The sequence below is a fragment of the Ambystoma mexicanum genome, chromosome 1p (assembly GCF_040938575.1).
Source record: "Ambystoma mexicanum isolate Mex_15411 chromosome 1p, UKY_AmexF1_1, whole genome shotgun sequence".
Taxonomy (NCBI): domain Eukaryota; kingdom Metazoa; phylum Chordata; class Amphibia; order Caudata; family Ambystomatidae; genus Ambystoma; species Ambystoma mexicanum.
Genome location: NC_090921.1, coordinates 1,473,347,964 through 1,473,367,882, shown reverse-complemented (window position 1 = coordinate 1,473,367,882; position 19,919 = coordinate 1,473,347,964). Strand labels below are relative to the sequence as shown.

Below are 19,919 nucleotides of genomic sequence, written 5' to 3'. Positions count from 1 at the left end.
GCAGCAGTACTGACCTGTGAGCATTTATGGACTGCTGCTTCCAACAAAACAGCAAACTTGTCATAGTAAATCTAAAGCTGTGGGTGGGAATTCTGCATCAATCTCATGCTTCTGCAGAAATATTTCCCAAATTGACAAAGTGGCCAATACGGGGATCAAATCCGCTAACTTGGCGTTATTGGCACCATGCTCAGTCAGAAAAAGTATGCCTTCTGACTGGAGCATAGGAGTGAGGCCAGTTGCAGGGGGGAGTTTTCTATCCTTGAAAGAAAATGCCTAACTCATTCACAAAAACAACACCCTCACAACAACATAGGTTATGTCCCGCAGCAGTTCTGTCCCTTGACCATGTGTGGACAGCTGCTTCCAACAAAACAGCAATCTTGTGTTAGTAATTCTAAAACTGTGAGTGCCAATTCTGCATCAATCTCATGCTTCTGCAGAATAATTTCCCAAAATGACTAAGTGGCCAATACAGGGATCGAACTGGTGACCTTGGCGTTATTAGCACCACTCTCTAACAAACTGAGCTAACCGGCCATCTGAGAGTCCTATTTCTGACTCAATCATAAGCAGGATGCCAGTTGCAGGGGGATGTTTTCTTCCCTTGGAAAAAAAATGCCTACCTCATTCACACATACAACCATTATCCTCATAACCAACCTAAAGAAAAGCTACATGTGATCTGAAGGAAATTCATGAATATTACAATTATCTTCAAACTGACTTGTGGCCTACATCACATTTAAGTAGAACTGGGACAAAGAAGGTTAAATGCATCTCATTGGTCATTTCCCACAGCAGTACTGACCTGTGACCATTTATGGACTGCTGCTTCCAACAAAACAGCGAACTTGTCATAGTAAATCTAAAGCTGTGGGTGGGAATTCTGTATCAATCTCATGCTTCTGCAGAAATATTTCGCAAATTGACAAAGTGGTCAATACGGTGATCAAATCCACTAACTTGGTGTTATTGGCACCATGCTCAGTCAGAAAAAGTATGCCCTCTGACTGGAGCATAGGAGAAGGGGCCAGTTGCAGGGTGGAGTTTTCTTCCCTTGAAAGAAAATGCCTAACTCATTCACAAATACAACCCTTATCCTCACAACAACCTAAAGAAAAACTACATGTGATCTGAAGGAAATTCATGAATATTACAATTATCTTGAAACTGACTTGTGGCCTGCATCACATTAAAGTAGAACTGGGACAAAGAAGGTTAAATGCATCTCATTGTTAGTCCCGCAGCAGTACTGACCCGTGACCATTTATGGACTGCTGCTTCCAACAAAACAGCAATCTTGTGTTAGTAATTCTAAAGCTGTGGGTGCCAATTTGGAATCAATCTCATGCTTCTGCAGAAATATTTCCCAAAATGACAAAGTGGCCAATACAGGGATCAAACCCGTGACCTTGGAGTTATTAGCATCACACTCTAACCAACTGAGCTAACCGGCCAGATGAGAGTCCTGTTTCTGACTCAAGCATAAACAGGAGGCCAGTTGCAGGGGGATGCTTTCTTCCCTTGGAAAAAAAAATGCCTAACTCATTCACACATACAAACCTTATCCTCACAACAACATTGGTATGTCCCGCAGCAGTACTGACCCTTGACCATGTATGGACAGCTGCTTCCAACAAAACAGCAATCTTGTGTTAGTAATTCTAAAGCTGTGGGTGCCAATTCTGCATCAATCTCATGCTTCTCCAGAAATATTTCCCAAAATGATAAAGTGGCCCATATGGGGATCGTACCCGTGACATTGGCCTGATTAGCACCACGCTCTAACCAACTGAGCTAACCAACCTGCTGGAAGTCCTGTTTCTGACTGGAGCATAACATGGAGGCCAGTTGCAGGGGGATTTTTTCTTCCCAAAATAACAAAGTGGCCAATAGGGGGATCGAACCCGTGACCTTGGCGTTATTAGCACCATGCTCTAACCAACTGAGCTAACTGGCCAGCTGAGAGTCCCGTTTCTGACTCAAGCATAATAAGGAGGCCAGTGGCTGGGGGATGTTTTCTTCCCAAAATGACAAAGTTGCCAATATGGGGATCCAACCCGTGACCTCAGCTTTATTAGCACCACGCTCTAACCAACTGAGCTAACCAGCAAGATGGAAGCCCTTTTTCTGACTCAAGCATAAGCAGGAGGCCAGTCGCAGGGGGATGTTTTCTTCCCTTGGGAAAAAAATGCCTAACTCATTCACACATACAACCTTTTTCCTCACAACAACCACCTAAAGAAAAACTCCATGTGATCTGAAGGAAATTCATGAATATTACAATTATCTTCAAACTGACTTGTGGCCTACATCGAATTTAAGTAGAACTGGGACAAGGAAGGTTAATGCATCTCATTGGTCAAGTCCCGCAGCAATACTGACCTGTGACCGTTTATGGACTGCTGCTTCCAACAAAACAGCAAATTTATCATAGTAAATCTAAAGCTGTGGGTGGGAATTCTGCATCAATCTCATGCGTCTGCAGAAATATTTCCCAAATTGACAAAGTGGCCAATACGGGGATCAAATCTGCTAACTTGGCAATATTGCCACCATGCTCAGTCAGAAAAAGTATGCCTTCTGACCTTCTGACTGGAGCGTAGGAGGGAGGCCAGTTACAGGGAGGAGTTTTCTTCCCTTGAAAGAAAATGCCTAACTCATTCACAAATACAACCCTTATCCTCACAACAACATTGGTATGTTCCGCAGCAGTACTGACCCTTGACCATGTATGGACAGCTGCTTCCAACAAAACAGCAATCTTGTGTTAGTAATTCTAAAGTGTGGGTGCCAATTCTGCATCAATCTCATGCTTCTCCAGAAATATTTCCCAAAATGACAAAGTGGCCGATATGGGGATCGTACCCGTGACATTGGCGTTATTAGCACCACGCTCTAACCAACTGAGCTAACCAGCCTGCAGGAAGCCCTGTTTCTGACTGGAGCATAAGAGGGAGGCCAGTTGCAGGGCGATTTTTTCTTCCCAAAATGACAAAGTGGCCAATAGGGGGATCGAACCCGTGACCTTGGAGTTATTAGCACCATGGTCTAACCAACTGAGCTAACCGGCCAGCGGAGAGTCACGTTTCTGACTCAAGCATAAGAAGGAGGCCAGTGGCATGGGGATGTTTTCTTCCCTTGGAAAAAAATGCCTAACTTATTCACACATACAACCCTTATCCTCACAACAACCTAAAGAAAAACTCCATGTGATCTGAAGGAAATTCATGAATATTACAATTATCTTCAAACTGACTTGTGGCCTGCGTCACATTTAAGTAGTACTGCGACAAAGAAGGTTAAATGCATCTCATTGGTCATTTCCCACAGCAGTACTGACCTGTGACCATTTATGGACTGCTGCTTCCAACAAAACAGCAAACTTGTCATAGTAAATCTAAAGCTGTGGGTGGGAATTCTGCATCAATCTCATGCTTCTGCAGAAATATTTCCCAAAATAACAAGGTGGCCAATAAAGGGATCGAACCTGTGACCTTGGCGTTATTAGCACCACGCTCTAACCAACTGAGCTAACCAGCCAGCTGAGTGTCCTGTTTCTGACTGGAGCATAAGAGGGAGGCCAGTTGCAGGGGGATTTTTTCTTCCCAAAATGACAAAGTGGCCAATACGGTGATCGAACCCGTGACCTTGGCGTTATTAGCACCACGCTCTAACCAACAGAGCTAACCAGCCAGCTGAAAGTCCTCTTTCTGACTCAAGCATAAGCAGGGGGCCAGTTGCAGGGGGGTGTTTTCTTCCCTTGGAAAAAAAATGCCTAACTCATTCACACATACAACCCTTATCCTCACAACAACCTGAAGAAAAACTACATGTGATCTTAAGGAAATTGATGAATATTACACTTATCTTCAAACTGACTTGTGGCCTGCATCACATTTAAGTAGAACTGGGACAAAGAAGGGTAAATGCATCTCATTGGTCATGTCCCGCAACAGTACTGACCTGTGACCATTTATGGACTGCTGCTTCCAACAAAACAGCAAACTTGTCATAGTAAATCTAAAGCTGTGGGAGGGAATTCTGCATCAATCTAATGCTTCTGCAGAAATATTTCCCAAATTGACAAAGTGGCCAATACGGGGATCAAATCCGCTACATGGCGTTATTAGCACCATGCTCAGTCAGAAAATGTATGCCTTCTGACTGGAGCATATGAGGGAGGCCAGTTGCAGGGGGGGGGGGTTTCTTCCCTTGAAAGAAAATGCCTAACTCATTCACAAATACAACCCTTATCCTCACAACAACATTGGTTATGTCCTGCAGCAGTACTGACCCTTGACCATGTATGTACAGCTGCTTCCAACAAAACAGCCATCTTGTGTTAGTAATTCTAAAGCTGTGAGTGCCAATTCTGCATCAATCTCATGCTTCTGCAGAAATATATCTCACAACAACCTAAAGAAAAACTCCATGTGATCTGAAGGAAATTAATGAATATTACAATTTTCTTCAAACTGACTTGTGGCCTGCATCACATTTAAGTAGAACTGGGACAAAGAAGGTTAAATGCATCTCATGGGTCATGTCCCGCAGCAGTACTGACCCGTGACCATTTATGGACTGCTGCTTCCAACAAAACAGCAAACTTGTCATAGTAAATCTAAAGCTGTGGGTGGGAATTCTGCATCAATCTCATGCTTCTGCAGCAATATGTCCCAAAATGACAAAGTGGCCAACACGGGGATTGAACCTGTGAACTTGGTGTTATTAGCACCACACTCTAACCAACTGAGCTAACAGGCCACCTGCTAGTCCTGTTTCTGACTGGAGCATAAGGGGGAGGCCAGTTGCAGGGGGATGGTTTCTTCCCTTGGAAAAAAATGCCTAACTCATTCACACATACAACCCTTATCCTCACAACAACCTAAAGAAAAACTACATGTTATCTGAAGAAAATTCATTAACATTACAAAAATCTTCAAACTGACTTGTGGCCTGCATCACATTTAAGTAGAACTGGGACAAAGAAGGTTACATACATCTCATTTGTCATGTCTCGAAGCAGTACTGACCCATGATCATTTATGGACTGCTGCTTCCAACAAAACAGCAAACTTGTCATAGTAAATCTAAAGCTGTGGGTGGGAATACTGCATCAATCTCATGCTTCTGCAGAAATATTTCCCAAATTGACAAAGTGGCCAATGCGGGGATCAAATCCGCTACATGGCGTTATTAGCACCATGCTCAGTCAGAAAAAGTATGCCTTCTGACTGGAGCATAGGAGGGAGGCCAGTTGCAGGGGGAAGTTTTCTTCCATTGAAAGAAGATGTCTAACTCATTCACAAATACATCCCTTTTCCTCACAACTTTGGTTATGTCTCGCAGCAGTACTGACCCGTCACCATGTATGGACAGCTGCTTCCAACAAAACAGCAATCTTGTGTTAGTAATTCTAAAGCTGTGGGTGCCAATTCTGCATCAATCTCATGCTTCTCCAGAAATATTTCCCAAAATGACAAAGTGGCCGATATGGGGATCGTACCCGTGACATTGGCGTTATTAGCACCACGCTCTAACCAACTGAGCTAACCAGCCTGCAGGATGTCCTGTTTCTGACTGGAGCATAAGAGGGAGGCCAGTTGCAGGGGGATTTTTTCTTCCCAAAATGACAAAGTGGCCAATAGGGGGATCGAACCCGTGACCTTGGAATTATTAGCACCATGGTCTAACCAACTGAGCTAACCGGCCAGCGGAGAGTCCCGTTTCTGACTCAAGCATAATAAGGAGGCCAGTGGCTGGGGGATGTTTTCTTCCCAAAATGACAAAGTTGCCAATATGGGGATCCAACCCATGACCTCAGCTTTATTAGCACCACGCTCTAACCAACTGAGCTAACCAGCAAGATGGAAGCCCTTTTTCTGACTCAAGCATAAGCAGGAGGCCAGTCGCAGGGGGATGTTTTCTTCCCTTGGGAAAAAAATGCCTAACTCATTCACACATACAACCTTTTTCCTCACAACAACCACCTAAAGAAAAACTCCATGTGATCTGAAGGAAATTCATGAATATTACAATTATCTTCAAACTGACTTGTGGCCTGCATCGAATTTAAGTAGAACTGGGACAAGGAAGGTTAATGCATCTCATTGGTCAAGTCCCGCAGCAATACTGACCTGTGACCGTTTATGGACTGCTGCTTCCAACAAAACAGCAAATTTGTCATAGTAAATCTAAAGCTGCGGGTGGGAATTCTGCATCAATCTCATGCGTCTGCAGAAATATTTCCCAAATTGACAAAGTGGCCAATACGGGGATCAAATCCGCTAACTTGGCAATATTGCCACCATGCTCAGTTAGAAAAAGTATGCCTTCTGACTGGAGCGTAGGAGGGAGGCCAGTTGCAGGGAGGAGTTTTCTTCCCTTGAAAGAAAATGCCTAACTCATTCACAAATACAACCCTTATCCTCACAACAACATTGGTAGGTTCCGCAGCAGTACTGACCCTTGACCATGTATGGACAGCTGCTTCCAACAAAACAGCAATCTTGTGTTAGTAATTCTAAAGCTGTGGGTGCCAATTCTGCATCAATCTCATGCTTCTCCAGAAATATTTCCCAAAATGACAAAGTGGCCGATATGGGGATCGTACCTGTGACATTGGCGTTATTAGCACCACGCTCTAACCAACTGAGCTAACCAGCCTGCAGGAAGTCCTGTTTCTGACTGGAGCATAAGAGGGAGGCCAGTTGCAGGGGGATTTTTTCTTCCCAAAATGACAAAGTGGCCAATAGGGGGATCGAACCCGTGACCTTGGAGTTATTAGCACCATGGTCTAACCAACTGAGCTAACCGGCCAGCGGAGAGTTACGTTTCTGACTCAAGCATAAGAAGGAGGCCAGTGGCATGGGGATGTTTTCTTCCCTTGGAAAAAAATGCCTAACTTATTCACACATACAACCCTTATCCTCACAACAACCTAAAGAAAAACTCCATGTGATCTGAAGGAAATTCATGAATATTACAATTATCTTCAAACTGACTTGTGGCCTGCGTCACATTTAAGTAGTACTGCGACAAAGAAGGTTAAATGCATCTCATTGGTCATTTCCCACAGCAGTACTGACCTGTGACCATTTATGGACTGCTGCTTCCAACAAAACAGCAAACTTGTCATAGTAAATCTAAAGCTGTGGGTGGGAATTCTGCATCAATCTCATGCTTCTGCAGAAATATTTCCCAAAATGACAAGGTGGCCAATAAAGGGATCGAACCTGTGACCTTGGCGTTATTAGCACCACGCTCTAACCAACTGAGCTAACCAGCCAGCTGAGTGTCCTGTTTCTGACTGGAGCATAAGAGGGAGGCCAGTTGCAGGGGGATTTTTTCTTCCCAAAATGACAAAGTGGCCAATACGGTGATCGAACCCGTGACCTTGGCGTTATTAGCACCACGCTCTAACCAACAGAGCTAACCAGCCAGCTGAAAGTCCTCTTTCTGACTCAAGCATAAGCAGGGGGCCAGTTGCAGGGGGGTGTTTTCTTCCCTTGGAAAAAAAATGCCTAACTCATTCACACATACAACCCTTATCCTCACAACAACCTGAAGAAAAACTACATGTGATCTTAAGGAAATTGATGAATATTACACTTATCTTCAAACTGACTTGTGGCCTGCATCACATTTAAGTAGAACTGGGACAAAGAAGGGTAAATGCATCTCATTGGTCATGTCCCGCAACAGTACTGACCTGTGACCATTTATGGACTGCTGCTTCCAACAAAACAGCAAACTTGTCATAGTAAATCTAAAGCTGTGGGAGGGAATTCTGCATCAATCTAATGCTTCTGCAGAAATATTTCCCAAATTGACAAAGTGGCCAATACGGGGATCAAATCCGCTACATGGCGTTATTAGCACCATGCTCAGTCAGAAAATGTATGCCTTCTGACTGGAGCATATGAGGGAGGCCAGTTGCAGGGGGGGGGGTTTCTTCCCTTGAAAGAAAATGCCTAACTCATTCACAAATACAACCCTTATCCTCACAACAACATTGGTTATGTCCTGCAGCAGTACTGACCCTTGACCATGTATGTACAGCTGCTTCCAACAAAACAGCCATCTTGTGTTAGTAATTCTAAAGCTGTGAGTGCCAATTCTGCATCAATCTCATGCTTCTGCAGAAATATATCCTCACAACAACCTAAAGAAAAACTCCATGTGATCTGAAGGAAATTAATGAATATTACAATTTTCTTCAAACTGACTTGTGGCCTGCATCACATTTAAGTAGAACTGGGACAAAGAAGGTTAAATGCATCTCATGGGTCATGTCCCGCAGCAGTACTGACCCGTGACCATTTATGGACTGCTGCTTCCAACAAAACAGCAAACTTGTCATAGTAAATCTAAAGCTGTGGGTGGGAATTCTGCATCAATCTCATGCTTCTGCAGCAATATGTCCCAAAATGACAAGGTGGCCAACACGGGGATTGAACCTGTGAACTTGGTGTTATTAGCACCACACTCTAACCAACTGAGCTAACAGGCCACCTGCTAGTCCTGTTTCTGACTGGAGCATAAGGGGGAGGCCAGTTGCAGGGGGATGGTTTCTTCCCTTGGAAAAAAATGCCTAACTCATTCACACATACAACCCTTATCCTCACAACAACCTAAAGAAAAACTACATGTTATCTGAAGAAAATTCATTAACATTACAAAAATCTTCAAACTGACTTGTGGCCTGCATCACATTTAAGTAGAACTGGGACAAAGAAGGTTACATACATCTCATTTGTCATGTCTCGAAGCAGTACTGACCCATGATCATTTATGGACTGCTGCTTCCAACAAAACAGCAAACTTGTCATAGTAAATCTAAAGCTGTGGGTGGGAATACTGCATCAATCTCATGCTTCTGCAGAAATATTTCCCAAATTGACAAAGTGGCCAATGCGGGGATCAAATCCGCTACATGGCGTTATTAGCACCATGCTCAGTCAGAAAAAGTATGCCTTCTGACTGGAGCATAGGAGGGAGGCCAGTTGCAGGGGGAAGTTTTCTTCCCTTGAAAGAAGATGTCTAACTCATTCACAAATACATCCCTTTTCCTCACAACTTTGGTTATGTCTCGCAGCAGTACTGACCCGTCACCATGTATGGACAGCTGCTTCCAACAAAACAGCAATCTTGTGTTAGTAATTCTAAAGCTGTGGGTGCGAATTCTGCATCAATATCATGCTTCTGGAGAAATATTTCCCAAAATGACAAAGTTGCCAATACAGGGATCAACCCCAAGACTTTTGCATTATTAGCACCACGCTCTAACCAACTAAGCTAACCAGCCAGTTGAGTGTATTGTTTCTGACTGGAGCATAAGAGGGCGACCAGTTGCAGGGGGATGTTTTTTTTCACTTGGAAAAGAAAATGCCTAACTCCTTCAAACATACAACCCTTATCCTCACAACAACCTAAAGAAAAACTACACGTGATCTGAAGAAAATTCATGAACATTACAATTATGTTCAAACTAACTTGTGGCCTGCATCACATTTAAGTAGAACTGGGACAAAGAAGGTTACATACATCTCATTTGTCATGTCTCGAAGCAGTACTGACCCATGATCATTTATGGACTGCTGCTTCCAACAAAACAGCAAACTTGTCATAGTAAATCTAAAGCTGTGGGTGGAAATTCTGCATCAATCTCATGCTTCTGCAGAAATATTTCCTAAATTGATAAAGTGGCCAATATGGGGATTGAATCCGCTAACTTGGCTTTATTAGCACCATGCTTAGTCAGAAAGAGTATTCTTTCTGACTGGAGCATAGGAGGGAGGCAAGTTGCAGGGGGAAGTTATCTTCCCTTGAAAGAAAATGCCTAACTTATTCACAAATACAACGCTTATCCTCACAACAACATTGGTTATGTCCCGCAGTAGTACTGACCCGTGACCATGTTGGGACGGCTGCTTCCAACAAAACAGCAATCTTGTGTTAGTAATTCTAAAGCTGTGGTTGGAAATTCTGCATCAATCTCATGCTTCTGCTGAAATATTTCGCAAAATGGCCAATACATGCATCGAATCCACGCCCTAGGCCTTATTAGCACTGTGCTCTAACCAACTGAGCTAACTGGCCAGAACAGGCTTTTTTTTCCTGACTGAAGTATAGAAGAGAGGCCAGTTGCAGGGGGAAGCTATCTTTCCTTGAAAGAAAATGCCTATCTCATTCACAAATACAACCCTTAACCTCACAAAAACCTAAAGAAAAACTACATGTGATCTGAAGAAAATTCATGAACATTACAATTATATTAAAACTGACTTGTGGCCTGCATCACATTTAAGTAGCACTGTGACAAAGAAGGTTACATACAACTCATTGGTCGTGTCACACTGCAATACTGACCTGTGACTATGTATGGACGGCTGCTTCCAACAAAACAGCAAACTTGTGTTAATAATTCTAAAGCTGTGGGTGGGAATTCTGCATCAATCTCATGCTTCTGCAGAAATATTTCCCAAAATGTCTAATACATGGATCAAACACACAACTTTGGCATTATTAGCACCAAATTCTTACCAACTGAGCTAATCGGCCCAATCGTAATTGATGCTGCATTTTCTATTGCAAATGCTGCATCTGTGAGTGCTTGTTCACAGGGGAAATGTTCCTGCATAACTGGATCTAGAACACCACTGTAGTAAGCCAATGATTTGTGCCTTTGTGGTTTCCTTTGCGTGAGGGCAGCCATCACCACTGAGCGGGAGAGCAAGTAGAACTTCTCTTTGTAGCTGGCGGTGGCCAACACTGGCGCATAGGCCAATGCTTCTTTTAGTTCTGTGAAGTTTCCATTCATATCTGATGTCCATTCTATTTCCCTTTTCTCCTTCTGCACCTCCTTAGGGGCCCTACAGTAAGGAATTTGTAAAGGTATAGTAATCAAGAACCCACACACTGCAGTAATAACATAACCCCAGGAACTTTTGCATCTCCTTCACTGTGTGTGAATGTGCAGTCAGGTGAATTGCCTCTACTGTCTCCTCTGTTATCTTCCGTCCTTCAACTGATATTATTTGCCCCAAGTACACAACCTCCTCCTGGCAGTATTGCAATTTTTCCTCATGCAACTTATATCCCTTGTCTCCTAGTTATGTCAAGAGATGCACCGAGTAGGCCATACAAAGTTTGTCACTCTCGCTGCACACCAGCAAATCGTCAACATATTGCATCACTGTGCTCGACATTTGCAGGTTGCTTACGTCCATTTGTATCACTCTGTTAAAAATGCTCGGTAGTTCCCAATACCCCTGAGGCAGCCTACTGTGTTCAAATCGGGCTCCCTGATACTTAAAGGCTGTCAATTATCTACAGTCTTGATGTAGTGGGATGGAAAAGAAGGCAGTCTTTAGGCATTCTTTAGGTCGATGACCGTAAAGTACTTTGCATTCGCTGGAATGTTGCACAGCATTGTAGCGGGGTTTGGGACCAGGGGAAACTCTGCTTCTACTACATCATTAAGAGGGCGTAAATCCTGTATGAATCTCCATGACCCGCCCTTTGATTTCTACATCAGGTATATAGCCGTGTTGCATGGAGATGTGGATGTCTATAATATGCCCTGCTGCCACAGTGCATTTAGGTTTGTGTATATCCTTTTCATCTGCTTCTCTAGACAATGGGTATTGTTTTGTTTGGGCCCCTTCTTTTAACTTTATCTTTACCGCCCCCACCCATTTTAACACCCCTACCTCATGGGGCCCTTTTGTCCATAGTTTTTCAGGAACCCTTTTGAGATCCTTATGTGTGTGTCTGCTTCACCTCTTTATCAGTTGTGTGAGTATCAGCACCAACTTTTCTACTAATTCTACTGGGTAGGGTATTTAGAGCTGGAATACCATCTCTCCATCCTCCTCTCCATCAGAGAACAGTTGTATGTCCGTTACTCCTGATACTGTCAATGTTGTGTCGATGCATAACCCTGTATGCCATTGCATGTTGTCATTATCAGTCCCTCACAGATTCACCATGTCTTTGCGTATCACTACCTCCTCAAGCTGTAGCACTAACATGGTGCCTTTTGTGTCTACCTTCTGGAATTCTTATGTCAATCGGAACACCTTCCATCGTATCCCTGGGTCCCGCCCCAGCAATATCTCAACTCGATACAAAAACATGCTAGTGTACATGGGTTGGCCTGGTAGTGTGCACTGAGCATGTGCTGCTAAAAGGAGTGCAGCCACTCGTGCGTAATTGATGCCTGGTGTTGAGCACATCACCCCCTTTCTCGGTGAATGATATTGTGGCATTTAGTTTACTCAGCAAATCTCTCCCAAGAATGTTGATAGGGGTGTCTTTGAAGTACAATAGGGGTGCTACAATGTGCTGAGTCCCTTTTGTTAGTGGTAGATCTTTCGTTACTGGAACCATCACCACTGCCTCAGAGAAGCACTGCATGTCCATCACTTTTTTTGATGACGGATTCCCCCTCCCTTATACAAGATTTGGTGGCTCCTGCATCTATAAGGAATGAGAACTCTCTTGGTCCTATTTTCACCGCTACCTCTGGTTCTGCTTCGGGGCTATCAGTTACTGCTAGGACTGGACACACTTGAGTTTTCAGTGGGTCCCCTTATTGTTGTGGGTTACTCTGTGGGAAAGGGTAAGGGTTTCCCCGACAACACTGACCCTGGTGTAGTGGGTTACCACATTCTGTCCTAACACCATTGTACTTCCCGCAGCTGGGGCTGGTGTTTGCGTCATACTTGGAGTTGCCATTCCACCATCCGTCAGACCTCTTGGGCTTGTTGCAGCACCTGCGGCAGTGGCAACCGCCCCTGCTGCAGTTGGGCTGGGTGAGGATGCATCTGCTGCCACTGCAGTTGTGCCATGACAGAGCCTTGCTATTGTGCCATCTGAATTGCTTGTGCCTGAGCATGCTGCCCAAAAGGGCGTGTGCGTGCTGAAATGCCCCATGTTCCCGCATTTAAAGCATGGGCCAAAAACCCTGCATCCTGCTCCCCTGTATCCTCCTCCTCTTCCTTGCTGCGGGTACCCTGTTCCCATTGGAAAGAATCCCCCCCCCTATGTACTATCCCTGCTGTGAGGCTCCCCACTGTGGCATATATTGTAGAGGCACATAACCCCCCTGCTGTTGTGTGTTCCCCACAGGAAACCCTCCTTGTAGGGCGAGTGCTACTGTGGCAGTGTCAAGTATTAGCATTGGCCCTTCCATTGTATATCATGCCAATTTCTTTAGTACCAGTTTGTTTTTCTGCCTTTGCCGCATTTTCTGATGGCCGTCTCTCGGTCTCTTGCTTCCTTTTACAGTAGTGTACTATTGTTGCCGGCATCTCTGACCATCCCTTCGCTTTTATCTGTATAATCTTTTCTACCAACGCCTGGATGTTTATTGGCAGTCCCTTGACCAGTATGTGGTAGAATAAGGGTATGCACTCACCCGAGGTCTGTTGTGTTTCCTGTGTCCAGAGGTCCTGGACCCGCTTTATATATTCTGCAGGGTCCTCATCAGGCTTTATCTAATGTGTCATTACCGTCCCTAAGTCATAGATATCTGGGTAGATGCTTCCAGGACCTCCCATACATGCGCTTGGTAGTTGTTGAACGGAGACCCATCGTGTGCGTTTGTGTTTAGTCTTACCCGCTTGTACCCCACCTGCTCCTATATTTTGCCCCCTTGCTCCCATATTATGATTGTGAATAAACTTTTCATATCCCCTATTGCCAAAGTCACCCCTGCTGTCTTTTTCTCGAATGCCTGTATCCATTTGCTGGCCCCTGCCACAAGGGAGGGCAAGCTGCATATAAGGTTGTCTCTGTCTATTGTCTACCACGGTACGTAATGTGCATACCCTCTGCCCTTCTGTAACAACAGCATCTGTTTAACCCTGGGCCCTTTTGCTCCTCCACTTTTGTTGCCTTGGCCAGTCCTCTGTTAACCTCCCCCTTCCTACTACACAGAGAGGTTGTCCAGTCCCTCCTGGGTTCCTTGCATTCCTGTAATCTCCTTTGCTTTGCCCCCCTTCTCCTCTCTTTATCGGGGGTCCATTTGTCACCATGTCCATCGCTAAAATCTTCCCCTGCTACTTTCTTATGTATGACCTTCTTTCACCCTTTGGGCTTTCCCGCTGCGGGTTTGTATACCCCGCTGCGAGCCGTAATGCCAGATAGACACCATAGGGCAGAGGCGGAGAGCTTGTTCCATCCCCCTCCTCTGTTCCCTCTCCCTCTGTCTTCATTTTCTCCCCTTCTTTTCTTCATACAGTCTCCACAGCCCCAATATATTCTGCCGCATCTTTAACTTTGATCTTGTATACTTTGGTAATAAATATGAGAACATGTTTTCTATTATTTTACTATCGAACATTGCGTTCCCAGGCCACGCATGTAAACACTGGCCTGCAGTCCCTGGACCCAGTAAAAGTTATGATTTAGTATTTTATCACGATACTGGGGTAACTTATTACACATGTGGTTGAGGGGGCTTTCTTGATAGGCCATTATATCCCGTCTTTTTGCTGTACCTCCTCTATACCCTACTTTCCCTATGCTCTTTTCCTTGCTCTTTTTTCTTCCCCATCCCTCCTTTTACGCCTATCTCCCTGCACCACCCACACTCACCTTCAATCACCTATCTCCCCCTTATTTCTCCCTTTCACTCTAGCCTTCTCCACTGGCACACCCACGTACTCTCATCCAACACACTGGCCTTCTCCTCAGGCCCATCCACTTACTCTGGGTTAGTAAAACTACAGCCCTCTCCACAGGCTCACGTTCCCCTATGTTAGTAACGGTAGGGGATGAGTCACTTACCATTCCTCTTACTCACGACCACCGTTAGAATACCCAGTGCGATACTATACACAAGGTATCTGTCGATAATGAACCTTCCACCTTGGTCAACACCACAAAAGTAATACGAATTACACTTACTACCATGCATGCATCCTTACCTGCTCCTTCAAAACACTTCTTCAACAACTACACAATAAAAGAACACCTGTCTCCCCCTAAATGACACAACTATACAATCACGGGTACTACACGCAACTCCCACCTACTGGGGTCCACCTCTCACTACACACCTCTCCTGCTCAAATGGAGTGGTGCCCACACACACACACTTCCACACCCTATGTGGTAGCATGTACTCAAATCTACTAATACTACAGCCGATCATCCTCCTTCCTTGAGGATGCATCCTAAAAACCATGAAATATAGTCCCTCCCTCCTCCGTGGAAATGCACCCATGAGAGGCTTTCTTGCACGGTTACACTCATGTGTCCTAGAGATCCTCGAGCCACCTCAGCACTGAGCCTCCTGTGTGGGCTCACTCCTCCCCCTGAGCACAGGTGGCGCTTGTGACCAGGTAGACCTTTGCGAACTCAGCGTCTGCAGGGCCTCCTCAGTGTTGCGCGTAGAATAGGTCTGTGGTCGCTGAGCAGAGTGTGGGGGGGCAGGATGGTCAGAATACTCTAAGTTAACCGAGAGAACTAAGAATCTCTCTGGGGCATCCAAAAATGTATTAGGGGTCCTCAGGATCTTTATTCGTCTGCCATTGGCCAGTACCAGAAAGGAAGGACCATGAGACACCCTGAACTAGTGGGAATGGAGACATTCACAAGGCACCTGCCTGGTGATGACCTTCTCAAACGCTATTTCGGACACTCTGTGGGCTTGTTACATTCCAGGGACACCAAACTGTAACGTCTGATTGGCTCTTCTTGGAGCGCCCCTTCATTCCACATCTTTTTTCCCATACTCGCTGATCAATGGGTGATTCGAAGTCACCTTGTTACCATGCGACTGCCTCTCAGGATTAAGTCGATTTCCCCAGCTCCCATGAGTAGCCATGCTACTGGCTCGCCGAACCTTGATTGTATCGCCCAGTGCTGTGCCCACCGATTGCAGTCTGCCGGGGACGAGCAGCCTGAATTCAGCTTCTCTTAACCCCCAACCACAACGTATGGGCCATGTGTAAAACACTATCTATGCTATCTATGGAGTGGGGCCCACCTGCTGCACCCCATGGAGTGCGCTTAAATGCGGTTTTGCCTCTCTTGCATTTATGCGGCAGGCTTCCTTGTGTCCATATTGTATGATATACAGAGCATCCCTCTTTGTTCCCCTCCATGCTTGGTCCTGGGGCTGGCTACAGTTTCCAGAGAACCCCTCTTTTGTTCCCCCCTTGGGAGTGGCCTGCCCCCCCCCTGATTTCGGCAATTGATAGGCGCGCCCCCCTGTCTGGCACTGAATCAGCACCTTCATTGCACTTTCAACAACCCTACGCAATCATAATTTCAACATACTATATTCAAAAACAAAAACAAAAGCAATTATAAAACATGGCACAGTGACAAAGTATTTTTTCACATGTCACCCAAAACGGAGACAAATATTTTCAGACTGCTTCAGACTGCTTTAAAAACCCAAACGTTTTCGACATATTGGAATTGATTAACCACTTCTTCATCAGGGAAACACAGTTATCCTGAAATGTACAAACAATCAAGACAATATAAAACCCACCCAGTAATAACCATACTACTCAAAAAATTCAATCACATACAAGACACAATAAGGAATTTAAATAGATCACGGACATCATAATAAATCTGGTTAACCTCGGAAACCTTGGTGCCACAAACCCAAGCTGACCCCCCAAAAAGGGCGTCCATGCAATGCTGGAATTGATAGTTCAATTAATCAAAAAGAGTCGAAACTCAATCAATTACATGTCCAACACCAGCATGCATAGCAACCATGCAGGATCAATTTAGGGTCCAATAAACAATATCTCTAGGGCATGTATGTGTTTCTCTACATCCAAAATTGTCTCTATATGCCGTAAGAGCTGGAGTCGATTCTGGAAAGCCTGGAAACTAGAGTGGTCTATTTAAATGGATGCTATAGATTTTATGCCTCTGAACCTTTCTGCTGACCAATAAACAATGAAATCGTTGAATTGGGTATTTATAGGGTAATGGAAGTCATGTGCAATTGTATTGTGTACCTCTATACAACTATACATTGCACTAAATAACCCTTTTACCTACTCCTTCCCAACAAACCTTACTGCCAAAGGTTGCTATCTGATCTGGACTAAGTTTAATGATACATTCTAGCTGTGGAGGTTCTGTTGGCCAGAATCCCCACAGGTTTCCAACTCCTAATATGTCATCAAGAGCTACTCCTGAGGCACTTATGACAAACCGACCAGGTTCTTCGGCACTTCTTTCTTCCAGACATCACAGTGAACAACCCAATCCTAGAGGCATCCTGCTGGTGGCACTGCAGTGTTTGGTAGGTGGGCGCCCACACTCCTTGAGCGGGCCCATACACTTGAAATTAACATAGTGAGCACTTGCACTGACATCCAGAGTATTTCCAGAGCAATCGCTATGGACTCCGATCGGCATCATTCTGGAGTGAGTTGTGAGATCCTTTAGCCAGGCTTCGTGCTCAATATTATCATGGATTGTCTGTAGGTGGTTGTTCAAAAAGCTTTGTAACTGCACAGGCTATGTCCCACTTGGCCTGTTCACCTGCAGATGTAATATTCAGAACCAGGTTCATTAGGGGCTTGTTTGCTATCATACCCAGATCAGAGACAAGTCTGCAATTTGCCAGTCATTATATCAACATTAGCTAACTGTGCCCAAGTAATGTCTGACTTTCTGATGTACTTTATTTTTCACCATGCAATTGGCATGTTGAGGATATTTCAGATCTGTGATACTGCAACTACAGAAATAGCACAATCCCATGCATGAGCATATTTATTTCTACATGTCTTTTCCTTCTTGTGAAGACTACATTTCTCAATTAGGATGGATGATTAGCATAACCTGTGAACAATTAGGGAAAGAAGAAGTTAGCTGGGATCCTGACAATGGCATGGAAACACTGAAATGTGCGGACGACATTGTTATTTTTGATAAAATCCACAGGGGTCTCAACCAGCTGGAAAGTTACATGAAACGGAACGAATTAAAGATCAACACTCAAAAAAAGAAAATCATGCCTATAACTTAGATGCAGGCGGAAGGATCCACTACGCTGAATTGGTTTTTAGAAAACAAAAAATTGTCTCAAGTGAAAACAAGGCAATACTTAGGTGTATGGATTAACCAAACCAAATCGGAAGTCGAATGGGCACACCATCTTAAATCAAAAGCAGATGCTCTAGCCAGACAGGGAGCTTTTATTCATTGTAACTATGGGAAATTTTCGTTGAAACCAGTTGTAGCCTTTTACAGGCAAAAGGTGGTAGCAATCATAGCATATGGAGGTGAGTCAATTATCAATCTTGACCCTTTAACATGACAACAGCTGGAAGCAATCTTCTGGCGGAAGGTACTATTGCTGTCTCCTTCATTCCCCATGCCACGCATACGTTACGAAATTGCTACACAGTCGCTGCAATCTATTGTGTTCTGGAAACAACTGGACTTATATAGGAAAATCCTGACTGATGAACAAATTCCAGCTATTGATATTCTGTGAAACAAATGTAGTGCCGCCAGTAATCTTGTATTGAACGAATGGAAAATTGCTATGGACGAACAGCTGCGGAGGTCAGACATTTCAGTCGAAATGCTGACTTTGCGTCCACAACACGCAAAAAAACGGATAATGTTAAGTGACTAGATATTCACGTTACTTCTAAAGGCACAATATCAAATGGAACTAAAGTGTGAGTGTGAGATAAGGCCGGGAGGAAGGGAGAGCGAAAAGCGAGGGAAACCAGTTTGTATAAGGAAATAAACATATGAAGCCGTATCCTGTGTCTGCGCTTGATTGCATGCCTGGGCCCCCGCCAGAACACAACACCCTGTGAACTCTTTGAGCTTGCTTTATCAAGCCTTGCCATCAAACTTTCCACTTGAAGTACCTGCTGTGTTTTGTTTAAAGCAGTTTTATGACTTAATTGGAGTTGTAAACGTGCTACTGGCGTAATACAAATGTCTTAACCAGGTTTGCCTTCAACCATTCAATTTATAAGTACCCTGTGTGTCCTTTACTGACGTATTTCTTTTAAAACAAAGCATTGGCAAACCCAGCCGTTTTGGCTTATGTATACGTATTAGGCATTTGCCAGACACTGCTATTAGATGCCCAAGTACTGGCACCATTTTGCAGCTGCTACCATCAATGGCCAGTTAATATCACTCATTACGGCAGTGCCTGGCAAATGCCTTTCGCATACCCAAACAAAACCCCAGACTGTTGGCATTGCCAATGCTTGTTTTACTTGTGAACACTGTTCGGCCCTTTTCCTTTTTTTACACATGGCATACCATTTACCCTTTTGGCCTGCTCTGGCCTCTCTCTCCATCGCCATAGCGACGGGCCAGCAGGGGAGCTCCAAAACATGTCAATTCCCTATCAGCATTCTTGCGGAATGTTTGTATTCACTTACCCAAATGCGTACCAGTTGGATTGGCTCAGTGTTCTAATTCAAGTTTATATATTTCTTCCTCACTTTCCCCGAATATCTTTTCGAATTGTCTTTAAGACGCCACATTCTTTCGACATGGCAAGCTCCCAACGCTTGCCAGCGGGCTCCAGCCGTATCCACAGTACGGGCGTTAAGATCAAAGAATAGCGGCTACTCACCTGCACATCGGATGAGGGGGATGCAACATTCGGCAGTGCCAGGGGTTTGCATCTCAAGCGGTTGCATTCATTGTGGGGGGTCTGAGTAGGTTCTGTGGAGAATCTAAAGCCGAGGAATCTTGTCTCACAGAAGCAGGAGCGATAAGCCACAGATGGAATCTCGAGTAATGCGTGTATTCACCATGGACAGGGTGCAGTGCATGCCATGGGTCTGGTCATTCTAGGCTTTGCATGGTTAACCCTCTTAGCTTTCTGCTGGTTCGAACCACTGTGGTGTCTAATATCGTATTCAATTTGCCACCCCCATACT

At 44.6% G+C, this 19,919-nt stretch overlaps 2 non-coding genes across 2 annotated transcripts; both read right to left on the bottom strand.

Moving 5' to 3' along the window:
* Positions 1–1,889: 1,889 nt before the first annotated feature.
* On the bottom strand, positions 1,890–1,963 carry TRNAI-AAU (transfer RNA isoleucine (anticodon AAU)). The gene has a single exon. It is a non-coding gene; the product is annotated as a tRNA-Ile (tRNA).
* Positions 1,964–3,472: 1,509 nt separating this feature from the next.
* Positions 3,473–3,546, bottom strand: TRNAI-AAU (transfer RNA isoleucine (anticodon AAU)). The gene has a single exon. It is a non-coding gene; the product is annotated as a tRNA-Ile (tRNA).
* Between the last annotated feature and the right edge of the window lie 16,373 nt (positions 3,547–19,919).